The sequence below is a fragment of the Sciurus carolinensis genome, unplaced genomic scaffold (assembly GCF_902686445.1).
Source record: "Sciurus carolinensis unplaced genomic scaffold, mSciCar1.2, whole genome shotgun sequence".
Lineage (NCBI taxonomy): Eukaryota > Metazoa > Chordata > Mammalia > Rodentia > Sciuridae > Sciurus > Sciurus carolinensis.
Genome location: NW_025920133.1, coordinates 132,379 through 153,862, shown reverse-complemented (window position 1 = coordinate 153,862; position 21,484 = coordinate 132,379).

Sequence of the window (21,484 nt, the reverse complement as noted above, 5' to 3'; positions counted from 1 at the left end):
TAGTGGTTCCATAATGCACGGTGCTTCTTTTATAACAATCTGTTATCATAAATTCATCTTTGGCTATGCACACAGAGATAGGCTGCAATATAATTAAATTTTCTGATCCAATGCATGAATGGTTTTCCATGAAATTTGGGGTATTTTCTCTTTGCCTCATTCCAGTTCTGCCTACAACATCTGAGCATTCTACATTCAGGTCTTAAAGGCAAGCCATTTATATATTGCTGTTGCAGTACTCTAACATGCAGGTAGAATTGGGCTGAAATTGAAGTAGCTTTATGAGAAATTTTCAATAGTGGATTTCAATGAAGATTTGCCTATCGTCTCTCATTCTCATACCCACATTTTTCTGACTATGTGATGATTCCACTATGCATGGTGCTTTTTCTACAACAATCTGTTTTGATATGCATGAATTGAGCTTTCCATATGAACTCAGATAGAGGATGCACTTAATTTAGATTTTTTAGTAAATGCACGAATGGACTTCCAAGAAATTCTGCCTGTTATCTCTTTTTCTCATTCCCATTCTGCCCACAAATCTGAGCATTCTACTTTCAGTTTTTCTATTCAATCTCATTACCTGTTGCTGATGCAGTACTCTAACACGCAGGTTTTAGAGGGTGGAAATTGAAGTTACTTTTCTGAGAATGTTTCACGAATGGATTTCAATGAAACTTTGCCTATCATCTCTGCTCCACAAACCCACATTTCTCCAAAGATACGGTGGTTCCACCACGAGTGGTACTTCTGTTATAACACTGTGTTTCAATTTCCATGAATAGAGCTGTCCATATGCAACCAGATTTAGGCGGCAACCTCAGAAAGACTTCTGAAAAAATGCACGAATATATTTTAATGATACTCTGGGTATTTTCTCTTTACCTCATTCCCACTCAAACCCAATTTCTGAGCTCTCTACTTGGACGTTTTCTAAACACACCCCTTATATATTCCTGTTGCAGTATTCTAACATGCAGGATGAATAGGTGTGAAATTTAAGTATCTTTTATGCGAAATTTCATGAATGGATTTCAATGAAACCTTGCCTATCATCTCTCCTCCTCATTCCCACTTTGCTTTGAAGATGTGGTGGTTCCACCATGCATGGTGCTTCTGTTACAGCAAACTGTTTTGATTTCCATGAATTGAACTTCTGTTAGCACACAGTGTTAGGCAGCAAGTTAATTGCAATTTCTGAGCAAATGCACGACTGAATTTCCATGAAACTCAGGGTATTTTCTCTTTTCTTAGTTCCCACTCTGCTCCCGATATCTGCACACTCTATCTCCAGGTTTTCATGACAATCCACTTGTGAATTGCTGTTGCAGTACTCTAACGTGGAGGTTGATTAGGGCTGAAATTGAAGTTGCTTTTCTGAGAAGGTTTCACTAATGGTTTTCAATGAAACTTTGCCTATCACCTCCCCTCCTCATTCCCACTTTGCTCTGCAGATGTGATGATTCCACCAAGCACGATGCTTCCGTTACAACAAACTGTTCGATATCCATGAATTGAGCTTTCCCTATGCAGGCAGTGTTAGGCACCAACTGAATTAGTTTTCTGAGCAATATCACTACTGAATTTTTATGAAACTGTGGGTAATTTCTCTTTTCCTCGTTCCCACTCTGCTCCCAACATTTGAGCACACTACCTCCAAGTTTTCTAGTCAAGCCCCTTATGTATTCTTGTTGCAGTACTGTAAGTCTCACATTGAATAGGGTTGCAATTGAAATTGCTTTTCTGAGAAAGGTTCACGAATGGATTTCAATGAAATTTTGCCTATCTTCTCCCCTCCTCATTCAGGCTTTGTTCCGCATATGTGGTTGTTCCACCATGCATGATGCTTTTGTTACAACAAACAGATTCGTTTTCCATGAATTGAGCTTTCTCTGTGCACGCAGTGTTAGGCAGCAAGTGAAATGTGTTTTGTGAGCAAATGCACGACTGACTTTCTATGAAATTCTGGGGATTTTCTCTCTTCTCAGTTCCCACTCAGCTCCCAACATCTGAGCAATCTACCTTCTGGGTTTCATGAAAAGACCCTTGTGGATTGCTGTTGCATTAGACTAACGTGCAGGTTGATTAGGGCAGAAATTGAAGTTGCTTTTCTGAGAAAATTTTACGAATGTATTTCAATGAAACTTTGCCTATCACCTCCCCTCCTCATTCCCACTTTGCTCCGAAGATGTGATGATTCCACCAAGCACGATGCTTCCGTTACAAAAAACTGTTCGATTTCCATGAATTGTTCTTTCCCTATGCACGCAGTGTTAGGCAGCAACTCAATTGCATTTTCTGAGCAATATCACGACTTAGTTTCCATGAAACTCTGGGTATTTTCTCTTTTCTGGGTTCCCACTTGTCTCCCAACAGCTCAGCACTCTACCTCCAGGTATTCATGACAAGCCCCTTGTGAATTCATGTTGCAGTACTCTAACGTGCAGATTGATTAGGGCTGAAATTGAAGTTGCATTTCTGAGAAGGTTTCACAAATGGATTTCAATGAAACTTTGTCTATGATCTCCCCTCCTCATTTCCACTTTGCTCCGCAGAAGTGGTGGTTCCACCATGCACGGTGCTTCTGATAGAACAGTTTCGATTTCCAAAATTGAACTTTCCCTATGCACGCAATTTTAGGCAGCAACTGAATTGCGTTTTTTGACCAAATGTAAGACTGAATTTACATGAAATCCTGGGTATTTTCTCTTTTCTTAATTCCCACTCTGCTCCCCACATCTGAGCATTCTAACTCCAGGTTTGCCTGACAAGTCCCATATGTATTGCTGTTGCAGTAGTCTAATATACAGGTTGAATAGGGCTGAAATTCATGTTGCTTTTCAGAGAAAGTTTCAAAAAGGATTTCAATGTAACTTTGCCAATCATCTACCCTCCTCATTCGACTTTGCTCCGCATATTTGGTGGTTCCACCATGCATGGTGTTTCTGTTACAACAAACTGTTTCAATTTCCGTGAATTGCACTTTCCCTATGCACGCAGTGCTAGGCAGCAACTGAATTGCGTTTTCTAAGCAAATTTCCATGAAATTCTGGATATTTTCTCTTTTCTTCGTTCCCACTCTGCTCCCAATAGCTGAGCACTCTACCTCCAGGTTTTCTACACAAGCCCCTTGTGTATTGCTATTGCCATACTCTAATGTGCAGGTTGAATAAGGGTGAAATTGAAGTTGGTTTCCTGAGAAATTTCACGAATGGATTTCAATGAAACGTTGCCTATCATCTCCCCTCCCAATTCCCACTCTGCTCCGCAGATGTGGTGGTTCCACCATGCACAGTCTTCTGTTACAAAAAACTGTTTCAATTTCCATTCATAGCGCTTTCCCTATACATGCAGTGTTAGGCAGCAACTGAATTGCATTTTTTGACCAAATGCACGACTGAATTTCCATGAAACTCTGGGTATATTCTCTTTTCTTCATTTCCACTCCACTCCCTACAGCTGAGAACTCTACCTCCAGGTTATCTAGACAAGTCCCTTGTCTAATAATTTTTCAGTACTCTAAAGTGAGGAATGAATAGGGCTGAAATTGAAGTTGAATTTCTGAGAAGGTTTCACAAATGGTTCCCAATGAAACTTTGCCTATCATCTCCCCTCCTTCTGCCCACTTTGCTCAGCAGATGTGGTGGTTCCACCATGCATGGTAATTCTGTTACAACAAACTGTTTTTTTTTTCTGTTACAACAAACTGTTTTGATTTCCATGAATTGCGCTTCCCTAAGCACGCAGTGTTAGGCAGCAACTAAATTGTGTTTTCTGAGCAAATGCATGCAAATGCATGAAACTCTGGGTATTTTTTCTTTTCTTAGTTCCCACTCTGCTCCAAACATCTGAACACTCTATTTCCAGCTTTTCATGACAAGCCCTTTGTGAATTGCAGTTGCAATACTCTAATGCCCAAGTTGATTAGGGCTGAAATTGAAGTTGGTTTTCCAAGAAAATTTCACAAATGGATTTCAATGAAACTTTGTCTATCATCTCACCTCCTCATTCCCACTTTGCTCCGCAGATGTGGTGGTTCCAGCTTGCACGGTGATTCTGGTACAACGAACTGTTTTGATTTCCATGAATTGAAGTTCCCTTAGCACGCAGGGTTAGGCAGCAACTGAATTGTGTTTTCTGAGCAAATGCATGGCTGAAATTCAATGGAACTCTGGGCATTTTCTCTTTAATTAGTTTCCACTCTGCTCCCAACTTCAATTGGGAGGAGCCCTCTACCTCCAGGTTTCTAGACAACCCTCTTGTGTATTTCTGTTGCAGTACTCTAAATTGCTGGTTGAATTGGGCCAAAATTGAAGCTCCTTTCTGAGAAATTTTCACCAATGGATTACAATGCACCTCTGCCTATCATCTCTCCTCCTCACTCCTACTTTGCTCCGGAGATGTGGTGGTTCCACCATGCATGGTGCTCCTATTAGAACAAAGAGTTTTGATTTCCATGAATTGAGCTTTCCCTATGCACGCAGTATTAGGTAGCAACTGAATTGGGTTTTCTGAGCAAATGAAAGACTGACTTCCCATGAACCTCTGAGGTTTTTCTCTTTTCTTGGTTCCCACTCTTCTCCCAACATCTGAGCATTCTACCTACAGGTTTTCATGACAAGCCCTTTGTGAGTTGCTTTTGCAGTACTCTAACGTACAAGAAGTTTAGGGCTGAAATTGTAGTTGCTTTTCTGAGAAAGGTTCACAAATGGATTTCAATGAAACTTTGCCTATCATCTCCCCTCCTCATTGTCACTTTGTTCCTTAGATGTGGTGGTTCCACCATGGACAGTGCTTTTGTTACAACAAACTGTTTCAATTTCCATGAATTGAGCTTAAACTATGCATGCAGTGTTAGAGAGCAACTTAATTGCATGGTGCTCACATGTGGGGAGCAGAGTGGGACGTCAGAAAAGACAATATGCCAAGAGTTTCTAGGAAATTTATTCTTGCATTTGCTCAGAAAACACAACTCAGTGCGGCCTAACACTGCGTGCATAGGGAAAGCTCAATACTCGGAAATCGAAACAGTTTGTTGTAACACAAGCACTATGCATGGTTGAACCACCTCATCTGTGGTGAAAAGTGGGAATGAGGATGGCAGATGACAGGCAAAGTTTCATTGACATACATTCGTGAATTTTTCTCAGAAAAGCAATTTCAATTTCAGCCCTATTCAACCTGCTCCTTAGAGTACTCCAACAGCAGGAGCTTGTCCAGAAAACATGGAGGTAGAGTGCTCAGATGTTGGGAGCTGAGTGGGAATGAGGAAAAGAGAAAATACCCAGAGTTTCATGGAAATTTTGTCGAGCATTTACTCAGAAAATGCAATTCAGTAGCTCCCTAACACTGCGTACATAGGGAAAGCTCAGTTCATGGAATATGAAACAGTTTATTGTCACAGAAGCACTGTGCATTCTGGAACTACCACACCTGTGGAGCAAAGTGTGAATGAGGATTTGAGAGGATAACCAAAGTTTCATTGAAGTCCAACGTGAAATTTTCTCATAAAAACAACAACAATTTCAGCCCTAATCAACCTGCATGTTAGAGTAGTGGAACAGCAATTCACAAGGGACTTGTCATGAAAACGTGGATGTAGAGTGCTTAGATGTTGGCAACAGAGTGGGGACTGAGAATAAAGGAAACACCCAGAGTTTCATGGAAATATATTCGTGCATTTGCTCAGAAAACGCATCAGTTGCTGCCTAACACTGCGTGCATAGGGAAAGTCAATTCATGGAAATAGAAAATTTTTTCTAAGAGAAGCACCGTGCATGGTGGAACCACCACATCTGCAGAGCAAAGTGGGAATGAGGAGGGGAGATAACAGGAAAAGTTTCATTGAAATTTTTTCGTGAAACTTTCTCAGAAAAGCAACTTCAATTTCACCCCTATTCAACAGGCACGTTAGAGAACTGCAACAGCAATACATAAGGGGCTTGTCTAGAGTACCTGGAGGTAGAGTGCTCAGTTTTTGGGAGCAGAGTGGGAACGAAGAAAAGCAAAAATACCAGAGTTTCATGGAAACTCATTCGTGCATGTGCTCAGAAAGTGCAATACAGTTGCTGCCTAACACTGTGTGCCTAGGGAAAGCTCAATTCATGGAAAACAAAACTGTTTGTTCTAACACAAGAACCGTACATGGTGGAACCACCACATCTGTGGAGCAAAGTGGGAATGAGCAGCGGACATGGTAGGCAAAGTTTCAGTAAAATCCATTCGTGAACCTTTCTCAGAAAAGCAACATCATTTTCAGCTGTAATAAACCTGCACGTTAGAGTACTGCAACAGCAATTCACAAGGGGCTTGTCATGCAAACCTGGAGGTAGAGTGCTCAGATGTTGAGAACAGAGTGGGAACGAGGAAAAGATAAAATACCCAGAGTTTCAAGGAAATTCAGAAATGCATTTGCTCAGAATATGCAATTCAGTTGCTGCCTAACACTGCGTGCATAGGTAAGTTCAATTTTGGAAATCGAAACTGTGTCTTCTAACAGAAGCAGCATGAATGATGCAACCACCACATCTGCAGAGCAAAGTGATAATGAGGAAGGGAGTTGAGAGCAAAGATTCATTGAAATCCATCCGTGAAAGTTTCTCAGAAAAGCAACTTCAATTTCAGCCCTATTCAACAGGCATGTTAGAGAACTGCAACAGCAATACATACAGCTTGTGTAGATAACCTGGAGGTAGAGTGCTCAGCTGTTGGAAGCAGAGTGGAATGAAGAAAAGAAAAAATACCCAGAGTTTCATGGAAATTCAGTCATGCATGTGCTAGAAAATGCAATTCAGTTGCTGCCTAACACTCGGTGCCTAGGGATAGCGCAATTCATGGAAATTGAAATGGTTTGTTCTAACACAAGCACCGTGCATGGTGGAACCACCAAATCTGTGGAGCAAAGTGGGAATGAGCAGAGGAGATGATAGTCAAACTTTCATTGAAATCCATCTGTGAAACTTTCACAGAAAAGCAACTTCATTTTCAACCCTATTCAACCTGCACGTTAGAAAAATGCAACAGCAATATATAAGGGGCTCGTGTAGAAAACGTGGAAATAGAGTGTTCAGATGTTGGGAACAGAGTGGGAAGGAGGAAAAGAGAAAATACCCAGAGTTTCCTTGAAATTCAGTCGTGCATTTGCTCAGAAAATGCAATTCAGTTGCTGCCTAACACTGCGTGCATAGGGAAAGCTCAATTCATGGAAATTGAAAATGTTTGTTCTAACAGAAGCACCGTGCACGGTGGAACCACAACATCTGCAGAGCAATGTGTGAATGAGGAGGTGAGATGATAGGCAAAGTTTCATTGATATCCATTTGCGAAACTTTCTCAACAAAACAACTTCAATTTCAGCCCTATTCAACATGCACGTTAGAATACGGCATCAGTAATACATAAGGGACTTTTCTAGAAAACTTGGAGGTATAGTGCTCAGATGTTGGGAGCCAAGTAGGAACGAGGAAAAGAGAAAATACCCAGAGTTTTATGGAAATTTAGTCGTGCATTTGCTCAGAAAACACAATTCAGTTGCTGTCTAATGCTGTGTGCATGGGGAAAGCTCAATTCATCAAAATCGAAACTGTTTGTTCTAACAGAAGCACGTGCATGGTGGAAGCGCCACATCAGCGGAGCCAAGTGAAAATGAGGAGGGGAGATGATCGGCAAAGTTTCATTGAAATCCATTTGTGAAAGTTTCTCAAAAAAGCAACTTCAATTTCAGCCCTGTTCAACCTGCACGTTAGTGTACTGCATCAGCAATTCACAAGGGGCTTGTCATGCAAACCTGGAGGTAGAGTGCTCAGATGTTGGGAGCCGAGTGGGAATGAGGAAAAAAGAAAATAGGCAATTTTCATGGAAATTCAGTCGTGCATTTGCTCAGAAAATTTCAATTCAGTTGCTGCCTAACACTTCGTGCCTATGGAAAGTTCAATTCATGGAAAATGAAACTGTTTGTTCTAACACAAGCACAGTGCATGGTGGAATCACCACATCTGTGGAGCAAAGTGGGAATACGCATCAGAAAGGATAGGCAAAGTCTCATTGAAATCCATTCGTGAAATTTTCTCAGAAAAGCAACTTCAAGTTCAGCCCTATTCAACCTGCACATTAGAGTAGTACATCAGTAATATATAAGGGGCTTGTCTAGAAAACCTGGAGGTACAATGCTCAGCTGTTGTGAGCAGATTGGGAATGAAGAAAAGAGAAAATATCCTGAGTTTCATGGAAATTCAGTCGTGCATTTACTCAGAAAAGCAATTCATTTGCTGCCTAATACTGTGCGCATAGGGAAGTTCAATTCATGGAAATCGAAACACTTTGTTGTAACAGAAGCACCGTGCATGATGGTACCACCACATCTGCAGAGGAAAGTGTGAATGAGGAGTTGAGATGATAGGCAAAGTTTCCTTAAAATCCATTTGTAAAACTTTCTCAGAAAAGCAACATCAATTTCAGCCCTAATCAACCTGCACGTTAGAGTACTGCAAAAGCAATTCACAAGGGGCTTGTCACGAAAACCTGGAGGTAGAATGCTGAGATGTTGGGAACAGATTTGGGACTAAGAAAAGTGAAAATACCCCGGGTTTCATGGAATTCAGTCGTGCATTTGCTCAGAAAACACAATTCAGTTTCTTTGTAACTCTGCATGCATAGGGAAAGGAAATCGAAACAGTTTGTTGTAACAGAAGCACTGTGCATGATGGAACCACCACATCTGTGGAGCAACGTGGGAATGAAGAGGGTTTCAAGATGGCAAACTAGAGGGCGGCTGCATTTCATTTTGCTCCACTTCGCAGGATTCAAAAGAGGAGATAGTGAGAGACTTGTGACCAACTCAAAGCCACTGGGTGAGTCTCTCCCTTTGGGGAGGCATCCCAGATGTGGCGGTAGCCCTGGAATGCTGGGAAATTTGTGAAGTAGAGTTGCCCGGTGAGACACCCCTCACCCCACTGGAGCGGTGAACACGGACCACTGGGAACATTGTAGAGGTGGCTGCTCAGCACAGCGCTTGGACTCGGAGCAACCACTGGGGCTCCGGGCAGTTGCCAGAAGAGGAGCTACGGGGCAAGCTCTTTAGACTCAGAACGACCACTTCTGAACACCGGGGGACATGCCTGGATGAAGAGGAGGAACGTGGCGGTTCGCTTGGTCTAGGAGTGACTGCATCAGAGCTACAGGCGGTTGCCAGAGGAGGTGAGTGGTGAGTTGTTTGGATTCAAAGCGACCACTCCTGAACATCGGTGGCCTGCCTGGAGGAGCAGCTTGGTGGGTCAATTGGTCTCTGTACGATCACTCCTGAACATGCAGGGGGCTACCCCGAGGAGGAGGAGGAACAGGGTGGGTCACTTGGACTCTGAGTGATTGCCTAGGGCTATAGGCAGTTGGAGGGAGAAGACACGAAGTGAGTTACTTGGACTCCTAGTGACTGTGTCGGAACATGGCTGTCTGGAGGAAGAGGTCTGTGGCGGGTCTCTGGGTCTCGGAGCTGTTGTACGGGACTCCAGGTGGCGGCTCAGAGGAGGGGCCACATAGTCAGGTGAATAGATGCAGAGCAGGGTCCCAGAATCTAGGTGGTTTCTTTTTTTTTTTAATTTTTTTTTAAATTTTTTACATTTACATAGGGTAATGATGTTTATTTTATTTTTCCCCTCCCCCCACCCCTCCCACCCCTCTTTTCCCTCTACACAGTCCTTCTTTCCTTCATTCTTGCCGCTCTCCTTAGCCTAACTCTAAACCTAACCCTAAACCTAATGCTAGCCCCTCCCACCCCCATTATATGTCCTCATCCGCTTATCAGCGAGATCATTCGTCCTTTAGTTTTTTGAGATTGGCTTATCTCACTTAGCATGATATTCTCCAATTTCGACCATTTGCCTACAAATGCCATAATTTTATCATTCTTCATTGTGGAGTAATATTCCATTGTATAAATATGCCACAGTTTCTTTATCCATTCATCAACTGAAGGGCATCTAGGTTGGTTCCACAATCTGGCTATGGTGAATTGAGCAGCAATGAACATTGATGTGGCTGTATCTCTGTAGTATGCTGATTTTAAGTCCTTTGGGTATAGGCCAAGGAGTGGGATAGCTGGGTCAAATGGTGTTTCCATTCCAAGCTTTCTGAGGAATCTCCACACTGCTTTCCAGAGTGGCTGCACTAATTTGCAACCCCACCAGCAATGTATGAGTGTTCCTTTTTCACCACATCCTCGCCAACACCTATTGTTGCTTGTATTCTTGATAATCGCCATTCTAATTGGGGAAAGATGAAATCTTAGGGTAGTTTTGATTTGCATTTCCCTTATTACTAGGGATGTTGAACATTTTTTCATATATCTGTTGATTACTTGTACATCTTCTTCTGTGAAGTGTCTGTTCATTTCCTTAGCCCATTCGTTGATTGGATTATTTGTATTCTTCGTGTAGAGTTTTTTGAGTTCTTTATAGATTCTGGAAATTAGCGCTCTATCTGAGGTATGGTTGGCAAAGATATTCTCCCACTCTGTAGGCTCTCTCTTCACATTTCTGATAGTTTCCTTTGCTGAGAGAAAGCTTTTAAGTTTGAATCTATCCCAGTTGTTGATTCTTGCTTTTATTTCTTGTGCTATGGGAGTCCTGTTAAGGAAATCTGATCCTGAGCCAACAAGTTGAAGATTTGGACCTACTTTTTCTTCTATAAGATGCAGGGTCTCTGGTCTGATTCCGAGGTCCTTGATCCATTTCGAGTTGAGTTTTGTGTAGGGTGAGAGATAGGGGTTTAATTTCATTCTATTGCATATGGTTTTCCAGTTTTCCCAGCACCATTTGTTGAAGAGTCTATCTTTTCTCCATTGCATATTGTTGGAACCTTTGTCTAGTATGAGAAAATTGTATTTATTTGGGTTTGTGTCCATGTCCTCTATTTTGTACCATTGATCTACCTTTCTATTTTGGTACCAATACCATGCCGTTTTTGTTACTATTGCTTTGTAGTAGAGTTGAAGATCTGGTATTGCAATACCCCCTGCTTCGCTCTTGCTACTGAGGATTGCTTTAGCTATTCTAGGTTTTTTATTCTTCCAGATGAATTTCATAATTGCTTGCTCTATTTCCGCAAGGTACATCATTGGGATTTTAATTGGAATTGCATTGAATCTGTATAGCACTTTAGGTAGTATAGCCAATTTGACGATATTAATTCTGCCTATCCAGGAACATGGGAGATCTTTCCATCTTCTAAGGTTTTCTTTAATTTCTTTCTTTAGTGTTCTGTAATTCTCATTGTAGAGGTCTTTCACCTCTTTTGTGAGATTGATTCCCAAGTATTTTATTTTTTTCGATGCTATTGTGAATGGGGTAGTTTTCCTAATTTCTCTTTCTGAAGATTCATCACTTATGTATAAAAATGCATTGGATTTATGAGCATTGATCTTGTAACCTGCTACTTTACTGAATTCACTTATGAGTTTTAAAAGTTTTCTGGTGGAATTTCCAGGTTCCTCTAAATATATAATCATGTCATCAGAAAACAGGGATAGTTTGAGTGCTTCTTTTCCTACTCGTATCCCTTTAATTTCTTTCGTTTGTCTGATTGCTCTGTCTAGAGTCTCAAGGACGATGTTGAATAGAAGCGGTGAAAGAGGGCATCCCTGCCTTCTTCCAGTTTTTAGGGGGAACACTTTCAGTTTTTCACCATTTAGAATGATATTAGCCATGGGCTTAGCGTAGATTGCCTTTTTAATGTTTAGGAATGTTCCCACTACCCCAATTTTTTCTAGTGTTTTGAGCATGAAGGGATGCTGTATTTTATCAAATGCTTTTTCTGCATCTATTGAAATAATCATGTGATTCTTAACTTTAAGTCTGTTGATATGGTGAATGACATTTATTGATTTCCGAATGTTGAACCAACCTTTCATCCCTGGGATAAAACCCACTTGATCGTGGTGCATTATCTTTTTAATATATATTTGTATGCGATTTGCTAAAATTTTGTTGAGAATTTTTGCATCGATATTCATTAAGGATATTGGTCTGAAATTTTCTTTCCTCGATGTGTCTCTGTCTGGTTTAGGTATCAGGGTGATATTGGCTTCATACAACGAGTTTGGTAGGGTTCCCTCCTCTTCTATTTCATGGAATAGTTTGAGAAGTATTGGAATGAGCTCTTCTTTAAATGTTTTGTAGAACTCGGCTGAGAACCCATCTGGTCCTGGACTTTTCTTTGTTGGTAGGCTTTTGATGACCTCTTCTATTTCATTGCTTGAAATTGGTTTATTTAAGTTGTGTATGTCCTCCTCGTTCAGTTTAGGTAGTTCATATGTCTCTAGAAATTTGTTGATGTCTTCGAGGTTTTCTGTTTTGTTGGAGTATAGATTTTCGAAATAGCTTCTAATTATGTTTTGTATTTCACTCGTGTCTGTTGTGATGTTTCCTTGTTCATTCCGAATTTTAGTAATTTGAGTTTTCTCCCTCTTTCTCTTTGTTAGTGTGGCTAAGGGTTTATCAATTTTATTTATTTTTTCAAAGAACCAACTATTTATTTTGTTAATTTTTCCGATTGTTTCTTTTGTTTCGATTTCGTTGATTTCGGCTCTGATTTTAACTATTTCCTGTCTTCTACTACTTTTGGTATTGGTCTGCTCTTCTTTTTCTAGTGCTTTGAGCTGTAGTGTTAAGTCGTTTATTTGTTGATTTCTACTTCTTTTTTTGAATGCACCCCATGAAATAAATCTTCCTCTAAGTACTGCTTTCATAGTGTCCCAGAGATTTTGATATGATGTGTCTTTGTTCTCGTTTACTTCTAAGAATTTTTTTATTTCCCTCCTGATGTCTTCTGTTATCCATTCATCATATAATAGTGTATTATTTAGTCTCCAGGTATTGGAGAAGTTTCTGTTTTTTATTCTGTCATTTATTTCTAATTTCAATCCATTATGATCTGATAGAGTACAAGGTAGTATCTCTATCTTCTTGTATTTGCTAACAGTAGCTTTGTGGCATAAAATATGGTCTATTTTAGAGAAGGATCCATGTGCTGCTGAGAAGAAAGTGTATTCGTTCTTTGTTGGATGGTATATTCTATATATGTCCGTTAAGTCTAAATTGCTGATTGTGTTGTTGAGATCTATAGTTTCTTTATTCAATTTTTGTTTGGACGATCTATCCAGTGGTGAGAGAGGTGTGTTAAAATCGCCTAGTATTATTGTGTTGTGGTCTATTTGAATTCTGTAATTGAGAAGGATTTGTTTGACGTACATGGATGAGCCAATGTTCGGGGCATAGATATTTATGATTGTTATGTCTTGCTGATTTATGCTTCCCTTAAGCAGCATGTAATGTCCTTCTTTATCCCTTATGATTAGTTTTGGTTTGAAGTCCACATTATCTGAGATGAGGATGGATACTCCAGCTTTTTTGCTGTGTCCGTGTGTATGGTATGTTTTTCCCCATCCTTTCACCTTTAGTCTATGGGTGTCTCTTTCTATGAGGTGAGTCTCTTGCAGGCAGCATATTGTTGGATTTTTCTTTTTAATCCAATCTGCCAGTCTGTGTCTTTTGATTGATGAATTCAGGCCATTAACATTCAGGGTTATTATTGTGATATGATTTGTATTCCCAGTCAATTGACTCATATTTGTTTTTGACATGATTTGGTTTCTCCTTTATTTGGCTATTCCTTTAGGCTAGCGCCTCCTGTTGCTGATTTGCATCGTTGTTTTTCATCTCTTCCTCATGGAATATTTTGCTGAGAATGTTTTGTAATGCTGGCTTTCTTTTTGTAAATTCCTTTAGCTTTTGTTTATCATGGAAGGATCTTATTTCATCGTCAAATTTGAAGGTAAGTTTTGCTGGGTATAAGATTCTTGGTTGGCATCCGTTTTCTTTCAGGGCTTGGTATATGTTGTTCCAGGCCCTTCTAGCTTTTAGGGTCTGAATTGAAAAATCTGCTGATATTCTTATTGGTTTCCCTCTGAATGTAATTTGATTCTTTTCTCTCGTGGCCTTTAAAATTCTGTCTTTATTTTGTATGTTAGGTATTTTCATAATAATGTGCCTTGGTGTGGGTCTGTTGTAATTTTGTATGTTTGGAGTTCTATAAGCCTCTTGTACTTGGTTTTCCATTTCATTCTTCAGATTTGGGAAATTTTCTGTTATTATTTCATTGAATAGATTGTTCATTCCTTTGGTTTGTTTCTCTAAGCCTTCCTCAATCCCAATAATTCTTAAATTTGGCCTTTTCATGATATCCCATAATTCTTGTAGATTCTGTTCATGATTTCTTACCATCTTTTCTGTTTGGCCAACTTTGCTTTCAAGATTAAATAATTTTTCTTCAATGTCTGAGGTTCTGTCTTCCAGGTGTTCTATCCTATTGGTTATGCTTTCTATGGAGTTTTTAACTTGGTTTATTGTTTCCTTCATTTCAAGTATTTCAGTTTGTTTTTTTTTCAGTATCTCTAACTCTTTATTGAAATGATCTCTTGCTTCCCGTATTTGGTCTTTTAACTGTTGATTGGTGCGATCATTTAATGCCTGCATTTGCTCTTTCATCTCCTCCTTCAATGCCTGCATTTGCTCTTTCATCTCCTCATTAGCTTCCCTGATCGTTTTAATTACGTACATTCTGAACTCCCTTTCTGACATTTCTTCTGCTGTGCTGTCATTGGGTTTTATTGATGTAGTATCTAGTTTGTTTGGGACATTTTCTTCCCTTGTTTTCTCATATTGGTCAGTTGTCAGTGGGACCCTGAGATATTGCAGTTTTCCACTACTGGCTTATAGTGTCCTGGTAGATTTACAGTGTATCACCTCCCAGCCTTCAGTAGCCTGATGTCTTGGAGGAATCTGATAAAGCAGCTCATCTGAAGAAAACTGCCCCTAGCCCCCTACTGGTTCCACGTTTTGGAACTGGCTCTGTGCAGAAATGCTCTCACTGTGGGCCTGCGCCGTGCAGCTGGCCGTGTGGGAGGAGCCCACTGCCGGAGTGTGGAAGGCTACCTTGGGAAGACTCTAGCTGCCTTGCCCGGCTCCAATAAGCCACCTCTATCTGGGCCTGCCACCCGGGCCGAGCTTTACCCAGTGGGCAGACTCACCTGTGGCTCTATTTCAGTCCCAGTCTCTCAATGCCTCCCCTTCTTAACTCCTGGGTTCTGGAGCGACTAGGGGTGCAGTCTCCCTCTAGGCTGCCATCTTGGATTGCCCCGTGAAGACAGCCTGCAGACGGAGTGGGCAGAGCCGCCTGAAGTGGTCTCTGGCTGCCCTGCCCTAATCCCAGAGGCTGCTTGCTGATCGCGGCTCTCCGCTGGTTTGTTGCCGGAGTACGCTGCACTGCAGGGGCTCCGGGACTTGGAGCTTCTTCTGGTCAGAAAGGCTCTCACTAGCGGGCCAGTTCTGTTCCGAGAACCTGGAGAAGCTGGCTGTGTGGGCGGGGCCCACCGCCGGAGTGCGCAGGGCTGCCTGTGAATGACTCTAGCTGCCCTGCCCGGCTCCGATAAGCCACCTCTATCTGGGCCTGCCACCCGGGCCGAGCTTTACCCAGTGGGCAGACTCACCCGTGGCTCTATTTCAGTCCGAGTCTCTCAATGCCTCCCCTTCTTAACTCTAGGGTTCTGGAGCGACTGGGGGTGCAGTCTCCCTCTAGGCCGCCATCTTGGATCCCATCCCTAGGTGGTTTCTTAGTGGAAGAGCCACACAGAGACATGCCTGGGGGCAGAGCAAAGTTTCCAGGACTGCGGTCAGATTCTCTGAGGAGATGCAGCCTAACGAGACTCATCTGCAAAGGGTGAGACTCCCAGGACCAGGAGGTAAGTCCGGGCCCCTGGGAACGTTGCAGAGGAAGGCAGCCCAGCCCAGGCAGTAGTTGTAGATTGAAGGGAACCTCTAGGAGGGGAACTGACCAACAAGACCTCCACACCGGGTGAGTCTTCCCTGCCGGGTGAGGTTTTCCCACAAGGAGGGTAAAACCAGAGACACAGGCACAAACAGGCCTTGCCTCAGTCCACAGCCTAGTTCTGCTTTGGATGACCATTGGTCAACAAGTGGAGGCACCTGTGCCCACTATGAGGGAATATACCCCACCTGAGTGTTACTACCCCTAGAAAGGCAGCTTTCTTGTGGAGCACCGCATTATCAACTTCCTCCAAGACTTCTGGCTACTGAAGGATAAGAGGGGATATACTAGCATTCTTCAGGGACATTATAAGTCAATAGAGGAAATCTGCAATATCTTAATGATCCACTGATTCCTGAACAATATGAGAAAACAAGGGAAGAAAATGCCCCAAACAAATCTAGATGTTACATCAATAAAATCCAACGACAGCATGGCAGAAGAAATGACAGAAAGGGAGTTCAGAATGTACATAATTAAAATGATCAGGTAAGCAAACGATGAGATGAAAGACAAATGCAGGCATTGTATAATGAGATGAAAGAGCAAATGCAGGCATTGAATGATCGCACCAATCAACAGTTAAAAGAGCAAATACAGGAAGCAAAAGATCATTTCAATAAAGAGTTAGAGATATTGAAAAAAAACCAACAGAAATCCTTGAAATGAAGGAAATGATAAACCAAATTAAGAATTCCATAGAAAGCATAACCAATAGGGTAGAACACCTGCAAGACAGAACCTTAGATATTGAAGACAAAATATTTAACCTTGAAAACAAAGTTAAACAAACAGAGAAGATGGTAAGAAATCATGAACAGAATCTCCAAGAACTATGGGATATCATGAAAAGACCAAATTTGAGAATTATTGGAATTGAGGAAGGCTTAGAGAAACAAACCAAAGGAATGAACAATCTATTCAATGAAATAATATCAGAAAATTTCCCAAATCTGAAGAATGAAATGGAAAATCAAGTCCAAAGGACTCCAAATACACAAAATTATAACAGACCCACACCAAGGCACATTATAATGAAAATACCTAACATACAAAATAAAGACAGAATTTTAAAGGCTGTGAGAGAAAACAACAAAATTACATTCAGGGGGAAACCAATACGGATATTAGCAGATTTTTCAATCCAGATCCTAAAAACTAGAAGGGCCTGGAACAACATATACCAAGCCCTGAAAGAAAAGGGATGCCAACCAAGAATCTTATACCCAGCAAAACTTACCTTCAAATTTGACGATGAAATAAGATCCTTCCATGATAAACAAAAGCTAAAGGAATTTACAAAAAGAAAGCCAGCATTACAAAACATTCTCAGCAAAATATTCCATGAGGAAGAGATAAAAAACAAAGAAGCAAATCAGCAAAGGGAGGAATTATCCTAAAGGAACTGTCAAATAAAGGAGGAACCAAGATGTGTCAAAAATTTTAAATATGAACCAAATGACTGGGAATACAAATCATATCTCAATAATAACCCTGAATGTTAATGGCCTGAATTCATCAATCAAAAGACATAGACTGGCAGATTGGATTAAAAAGAAAAATCCAACAATATGTTGCCTGCAAGAGACTCACCTCATAGAAAGAGTTACCCATAGACTAAAGGTGAAAGGATGGGGAAAAACATACCATGCACATGGACTCAGCAAAAAAGCTGGAGCATCCATCCTCATTTCACATAATGTAAACTTCAAGCCAAAGTTAGTCAGAAGGGATAAATAAGGACATTTCATACTGCTTAAGGGAAGCATATATCAGCAAGATATAACAATCATAAATATCTATGTCCCAAACAGTGGCTCATCCTCGTATATCAAACACATTCTTCTCAATTTTAGAAACCAAATAGACCATAACACAATAATACTAGGTGATTTTAACATGCCTCTCTCACCACTGGACAGATCTTCCTAACAAAAATTGAACAAAAAAACCATAGATCTCAATAACACAATCAATAATTTAGACTTAACAGATATTTACAGAATATACAATCCAACCAAGAGGGAATAAACTTTCCTCTCAGCAGCACATGGATCCTTCTCTGAACAGGACCATATATTATGCCACGAAGCTAATGTTAGCAAATGCAAGAAGATAGAGACAGTATCTTGTATTCTATCAGATCATAATGGATTGAAGTTAGAAATAAATGAAAGAGTAAACACCAGAAACTACTCCAACACGTGGAGATTAAACAATATGCTATTATTTGATAAATGGATAACAGAAGATATTAGGAAGGAATTAAAAAATTCTTAGAGGTATTTGAGAACAAAGAAACATCATATCAAAATATCTGGGACATTATGAAAGCAGTACTTAGAGGAAAATTTATTTCATGGAGCACATTTAATAAAAGAAGTAAAACTCAACAAATCAATGACCTAACACTACAGCTCAAAGCACTAGAAAAAGAAGAACAGACCAACACCAAAAGTAGTAGAAGACAGGAAATAGTTAAACTAAGAGCTGAAATCAATGAAATTGAAACAAAAGAAACAATACAAAAAGTTGACAAAATAAGTAGCTGATTCATTGAAAAAATAAACAAAATTGATAAACCTTTAGCCACACTAACAAAGAGAAGATGAGAGAAAAACCAAATCACCAAAATTTGGAATGAACAAGGAAATATCACAACAGACACGATTGAAATACAAAACATAATTAGAAGCTATTTTGAAAATCTGTACTCCAACAAAATAGAAAATTTTGAAGACATCAACAGGTTTCTAGAGACATATGAATTGCCTAAACTGAATGAGGAGGACATACACAATTTAAATAGACCAATTTCAAGTAATGAAATAGAAGAAGTCATCAAAAGCCTTCCAACAAAGAAAAGTCCAGGACCAGATGGGTTCTCAGCCGAGTTCTACAAAACCTTTAAAGAAGAGCTCATTCCAATACTTCTCAAAGTATTCCATGAAATAGAAGAGGAGGAAACCCTCCCAAACATATTCTATGAAGCCAATATTAACCTGATACCTAAACCAGACAGAGACACATCGAGGAAAGAAAATTTCAGACCAATATCCTTAATGAACATCGACACAAAAATTCTAAACAAAATTTTAGCAAATTGCATACAAAAACATATTAAAAAGATAGTGCACCATGATCAAGTGGGTTTCATCCCAGGGATGCAAGGTGGGTTCAACATCAGGAAATCTATAAATGTAATTCATCATATCAATAGACTTAAAGTCAAGAATCACGTGATTGTTTCAATAGATGCAAAAAAAGCATTTGATAAAATACAGCACCCCTTCATGCTCAAAACACTAGAAAAAATAGGGATATTGGGAACATTCCTTAACATTGTAAAGGCTATCTTTGCTAATATCATTCTAAATGGTGAAAAACTGAAAGCATTCCCCCTAAAAATTGGAAGAAGCCAGGGATGTCCTCTTTCACCACTTCTATTCAATATCGTCCTTGAAATTCTAGCCAGAGCAATTAGACAGACCACAGAAATTAAAGGGATACGAGTAGGAAAAGAAGAACTCAAACTATCCCGGTGTGCTGATGATATGATTATATATTTAGAGGAACCAGGAAATTCCACCAGAAAACTTTCAGATCTCATAAGTGAATTCAGTAAAGTAGCCTGATATAAGATCAATGCACATAAATCTAAGGCATTTTTATACATAAGCGATGAATCTTCAGAAAGAGAAATTAGGAAAACTACCCCATTCACAATAGCATCGAAAAAAGTAAAATACTTGGGAATGAATCTCACAAAAGAGGTGAAAGATCTCTACAATGAGAATTACACAACACTAAAGAAAGAAATTAAAGATAACCTTAGAAGATGGAAAGATCTCCCATGTTCTTGGATAGGAAGAATTAAATTGTCAAAATGGCCATACTACCAAAAGTGCTATAGAGATTCAATGCAATTCCAATTAAAATCCCAATAATGTACCTAAAGGAAATAGAGCAAGTAATTATGAAATTCATCTGGAAGAATAAAAAACCCAGAATAGCTAAAGCAATCCTTGGCAGAAAGAGTGAAGCAGGGGTTATCGCAATACCAGATCTTCAACTCTACTACAAGGCAATAGTAACAAAAAAGGCATGGTATTGGTACCAAAATAGAAAGGTGGATCAATGGTACAGAATAGAGGACACAGACTCAAACAAAAATTAATACGATTTTCTCATACTAGACAAAGGGGCCAAAAATATGCTATGGAGAAAGATAACCTCTTCAACAAATGCTGCTGGGAGAATTGGAAATCCATATGCAACAGAATGAAACTAAACCCATATCTCTCACCATGCACGAAACTAAACTCAAAATGGATTAAGGATCTCGGAATCAGACCAGAGACCTTGCATTTAATAGAGGAAAAAGTAGGTCCAGAACTTCAACATGTTGGCTTAGGACCAGATTTCCTCAACAGGACTCCCATAGCACAAGAAATAAAAGCAAGAATCAATAACTGGAATAGATTCAACTAAAAAAACTTTCTCTCAGCAAAGGAAACTATCAGCAATGCAAAGAAAGAGCCTACTGAGTGGGAGAAAATCTTTGCCAATCATACTTCAGATAGATCTCTAATCTCCAGAATCTATAAAGAACTCAAAAAACTCTAAACCAAGAATGCAAATAACCCAATTGACAAAAGGGCTAAGTAAACGAATAGACACTTCACAGAAGAAGGTCTACAAACAATCTACAAACATATGAAAAAATGTTCATCATCTCTAGTAATAAGAGAAATGCAAATCAAAACCACCCTAAGATTTCACCTCATCCCAATTAGAATGACAATTATCAAGAATACAAGCAACAACAGGAGTTGGCGAGGATGTGGGGAGAAAGGTACACTCATACATTGCTGGTGGGGCTGCAAATTAGTGCAGCCACTCTGGAAAGCAGTGTGGAGATGCCTTAGAAAACTTGGAATGGAACCACCATTTGACCCAGCTATCCCACTTCTTGGCCTATACCAAAGAACTTAAAATCAGCATATTACAGAGAAACAGCCACATCAATGTTCATAGCTGCTCAGTACACAATAGCCAGATTGTGGAACCAACCTAGATGTCCTTCAATTGATGAATGGATAAAGAAACTGTGGCGTATATATACAATGGAATATTACTCAGACATAAAGAATGATAAAATTAAGGCATTTGCAGGCAAATGGATGAAATTGGAGAATATCATGCTAGTGAGATAACCCATCTCAAAAAAACAAAGGACGAATGATATCGCTAATAAGTGGATGATGACACATAATGGGGGGTGGGAGGGGTTAGTGTTAGGGTTAGAGTCAGGGTTAGGGAGGAGGGCAAGAATGGAGGAAGGAAGGACTGTATATAGAAAAAAGAGGGATGGGAGGATTGGGGTGAGGTAAAAAATAAGAGAATGAATCAAACAACATTGCTCTAAGTAAATTTATGATTACACAATGGTATGCCTTTACGCCATGTACAAACAGAGAAGCAACATGTATCCCATTTGATGACAATAAAAAAAATCCATTCGTGAAAATTTCTCAGAAACGCAACTTCAATATCAGTCATATTCAACCTGCATGTTAGAGTACTGCATCAGCAATACAAAAGG